A 4,768-nucleotide genomic window follows, 5' to 3' on the forward strand; every position below is an offset into this window, starting at 1 on the left:
AAAGCAGGGAAACCCACTACACCATTTAGGTACAACCTAAATCAAATCCCTTATGATTATACAATGGAAGTGAGAAATAGATTTAAGGGACTAGATCTGATAGACAGAGTGCCTGATGAACTATGGTCAGAGGTTCATGACACTGTACAGGAGACAAGGAGCAAGACCATCCCCAAGAAAAAGAAATGCAAAAAAGCAATACGGCTGTCTGAGGAGGCCTTACAATAGCTGTGAAATGAAGAGAAGTGAAAAGCAAAGGAGAAAAGGAAAGATATACCCATTTGAATGCAGAGTTCCAAAGAATAGCAAGGAGAGATAAGAAAGCCTTCCTCAGTGATCAGTGCAAAGAAATAGAGGAAAACAATAAAATGGGAAAGACTAGATCTCTTTAAGAAAATTAGAGATACCAAGGGAACATTTCATACAAAGATAGGCTCAATAAAGGACAGATACGGTATGCACCTAACAGAAAGAGAAGATATTAAGAAGAGGTGGCAAGAATACACAAAAGAACTGTACAAAAAAGATCTGCACGACCCAGATAATCACAGTGGTGTGATCACTCACCTAGAGCCAGACATCCTGGAATGTGAAGTCAAGTGGGCCTTAGAAAGTATTATTATGAACAAAGCCAGTGGAGGTGATGGAATTCCAGTTGAACTATTTCAAATCCTAAAGGATGATGCTGTGAACGTGCTGCACTCAATATGTCAGTAAATTTGGAAAACTCCACAGTGGCCACAGGACTGGAAAAGGTCCGTTTTCATTCCAACCCCTAAGAAAGGCAATGCCAAAGAATGCTCAAACTACTGCTCAATTGCACTCATCTCACACGCTAGTAAAGTAATGCTCAAAATTCTACATGCCAATCTTCAACAGTACATGGACAATGAACTTCCAGATGTTCAAGCTGGTTTTAGAAAAGGCAGAAGAACCACAGATCAAATTGCCAACATCCCCTGGATAATTGAAAAAGCAAGAGAGTTCCAGAAAAACATGTATTTCTGCTTTATTGACTATGCTAAAATCTTTGACGGTGTGGATCACAATAAACTGTGGAAAATTCTGAAAGAGATGGGAATACCAGACCATCTGACCTGCCTCTTAAGAAACCTATATGCTGGTCAAGAAGCAACAGTTGGAACTGAGCATGGAACAACAGACTGGTTCCAAATAGGAAAAGGAGTATGTCAGGGCTGTATATTGTTACCCTGCTTATTTAACTTACGTTCAGAGTACATCATGAGAAACACTGGAGTGGAAGAATCAAAACCTGGAATCAAGATTGCTGGGAGAAATATCAATAACCTCAGATATGCAGATGACACCACCCTTATGGCAGAAAGTGAAGAGGAACTAAAAAGCCTCTTGATGAAAGTGAAGGAGGAGAGTGAAAAAGTTGGCTTAAAGCTCAACATTCAGAAAACTAAGATCATGGCGTCTGGTCCCATCACTTCATGGGAAATAGATGGTGAGACAGTGGAAACAGTGTCAGACTTTATTATTTTGGGCTCCAAAAGCAGGGCAGATAGTGGCTGTAGCTATGAAACAAAAAGACGCTTACTCCTTAGAAGAAAAGTTATGACCAACTTAGACAGCATATTAAAAAGCAGAGACATTACTGTGCCAAGAAAGGTCCGTTTAGTCAAAGCTATGGTTTTTCCAGCAGTCATGTATGGATGTGAGAGTTGGACTATAAAGAAAGCTGAGTGCCGATGAACTGATGCTTTTGAAGTGTGGTGTTGGAAAAGACTCTCAAGAATCCCTTGGACTGCAAGGACATCAAACCAGTCAATCCTAAATGAAATCAGTCCTGAATAGTCACTGGAAGGACTGATGTTGAAGCTGAAACTCCAATACACCAGATGTGAAGAGCTGACTCATTTGAAAAGACCCTGATGCTGGGAAAGATTGAAGGCAGATGTAGAAGGGGACGACAGAGGATGAGATGGTTGGATGGCATGACCGACTCAATGCACATGAACTTGAGTAAACGCTGGAAGTTGGTGATGGACAGGGAGGCCTGGTCCATGGGGTCACAAAGAGTCAGACATGACTGAGTGACTGAACTGACTGACTGACTGACACTATTGATAGTTAAGCATACATAAACATGTAAAAGTATTGATTCTATATTATCAATTATCTGGAATGAATTATTCAATGAGTAGTGTTATGAAAAGTGACTAACTGGAAAGTGATAGTTGAACTCCTACAACTGAAACCATGTAACTAGGACTTGAACCAACTTGGCTGGGACTTGAACCTGGCCATACCCATGGTCTTCCAACTGATATCACACACCTAGTTTTAGCACTTAATGAAGCTCATGTTCTTGATGTCTCATCACAGAAAGAACTCAATGAGACACAACATGATAGGTAAGCAGTGGATTTATTGAGAGAGAAATACACTCCACAGACAGAATGTGCACCATTGCAAAAGGCTAGAGCAGCCTTGGTATGTGGTGTGGTTAGCTTTTATGGGCTGGGTAATTTCACAGGTTAGTGAGTGGGAGGATTAATCCAACTATTTTGGGGAAGGAGTGGAGATTTCCATGAATTCAGTCACCACCCACTTTGTGGTCTGTGATGGTTGGCCATGGAACTGTCACGGTGCCTGTGGGTATGTCACTTAGCTTGCTGATATATTACAGTGAGCTTGTATACTGAGGCTCAAGTCTAGTGGAAGTCTGCCATCTTGAGCCCATTTAGTTCTAATCAGCTTATGTTGTGTCTTTGGTCTATGCTTTATTTTAAAGTTTGTGTCCTGCCCCCTTCTGTCCTGCTTCACAACTTACCTTACACAAAAATCAATTCCAGGATGATCAATAAAATCTAGATTTTTTTTTTCTCCAAATATACTAAAAGTTTAAACAGTTATCACATTGGTGGTGAAATTTGGCCTCTGTACACTAGTGGGTGCTCAGACGCATCGACTCGTTGCAACCCCATGGACTGTAGCCTGCCAGGCTCCTCTATCCATGGGAATATCCCAGCAAGAATACTGAAGTGAGTTGCCATTTCTTAATCCAAAGGATCTTCCTGACCCAGGGATCAAACCCAAGTCTCCTGTATCTCCTGTATTGGCAGGTAGATTCTTTACGATTGTGCCTTCTGGGATTGAATGTCAGATACAGAGTATTGGGTGAATTAGAAAAGAACAGCTTTATTGCTTTGTAGAAAAAAGGGATCCCCTGTGTCCCAGTTCAGGTGCAGGGGTTGGGGGGAGGGATGAGTTGTGAGGAGTTTTATGGTCAAGGGGTGGAGTTGTTGATAAGGATCAAGGTGTGTCCAGGGCCTGCATTCCTTCTTCCTTTTTTTTTTTTTCAGTGTCTACAATCAATTTTATTTTAATATAATCTAAACACATGCCATTTAGAAAATACCAAGAAAAATTTATGTACAAGAGTTGATGCTATTGCATTTGGATAAAGCTGGCAAGTTCTTGCTACTAGCATAGCCCAGGAAACACCACCGAGGAAACCTAATATATTGGAATAGATGTTGTGGCGTTTGGCCCACAGTTTGATAGCTCTCAGGGTTAACCTGAAGTTGTCAATGTTTGGTACTAGATGTAAAATTTCATCGGTTACCCTGCAACCGTTAAGACTTCTTATACATCTTATATCTAAATTTTTAAGCAGACTGTCATCTCTTAAGTCCAAGTCTTCTGGAATAGTCTGCAGTGCTAATCTTGCAAACAAAATATCAATCTCTATCCCATCAAAACACAGTTTGATAACTGGTACAAATGCCTCTTCAACAGCTCTTAAATCTTTTACTTCTTCCTGTAATTTCAACTTATCATAGAAGGAGGTGAAAAAATCACTTCGATCAACATGTCTTGGTGCAACACACAATGCATCAATATCAGCACCTTTTGTATGTACTCCTAATCTATAAGATCCAAATGTAAAAATTTTCCCACCAACATTTTCAATTACAGATTGTGGAAGATTCTTGCTTTCACTGATTTCTCGTATCCACTCTTTTACCAGGTTATTTAATTTTCCCAAAATTAAAATCCTGCGCTGCAGTTCCTCTTCCTCTTCAAAAACCCCAAAGGGCTTCAGAGTCTCCACGAGCTTCTGTGTGAGCAGGCAGTCAGTCTCCTTGGGCGCTGCTAAGCTGATGGGAGAAGTAATGCCATAGTGCTTCTGTGGAGGCTGTGTTTGCTGTGATCCCTGTGTTGTAACTGGAAACGGCATCGTCTCCTGCGCCGGCACCGCCCAGTCACTCCCCTCCCCCCACCCCCCCGCAACCGCCGCCGCTGCCGCCCGGGGCATGATCCACTGAGGCGGGAGGGAGGGGGGCGGGGGCCTCCCTTAGCCCTGGGTCCTACCCCACTCCCGCACCCGCTCCCGCCGCTTTAAGCGCTTCTCCTCCTTCCCCCTCCTTCTTCCTTTTGAAGATCTTCTGGTATCATGTGGTCTCCAGATCTGTTGTTCCTGAGGTTATTGAGTTGTGACCTTCTCTTGAATATCTTCCATTTGGTGGGGGTTTTAGTTTTTAGCTGCCGAAAAGCTCAAAGATACAGTTAAGTATATCCCTTGAGGAGAAACCAAGACACTGCCCCAAGGCTGCCCTATTGTTTCTCCTCCCCCTCTCTGTGTCCCCTCCCTTCCCTGATTAGCAACTTCTTGAACCTGCTCTTCGGAACTCAGGGAAGGGGACACTGAAGGGCTTTTGTGCCCAGGAGCCCCAAAGGGTCCTGCCCAGTTTCAACATCAAAAAGAAATTCCAGGAGGAGGAATGGAGGGGAAGGT

General features: G+C 42.7%; 1 pseudogene; it reads right to left on the minus strand.

The window, feature by feature from the left end:
* Nucleotides 1-3,316: 3,316 nt before the first annotated feature.
* On the minus strand, nt 3,317-4,251 carry LOC110151679 (poly(A) polymerase alpha pseudogene; annotated as a pseudogene).
* Nucleotides 4,252-4,768: the final 517 nt, after the last annotated feature.

Source organism: Odocoileus virginianus, chromosome 23 (genome assembly GCF_023699985.2).
Source record: "Odocoileus virginianus isolate 20LAN1187 ecotype Illinois chromosome 23, Ovbor_1.2, whole genome shotgun sequence".
Taxonomy (NCBI): domain Eukaryota; kingdom Metazoa; phylum Chordata; class Mammalia; order Artiodactyla; family Cervidae; genus Odocoileus; species Odocoileus virginianus.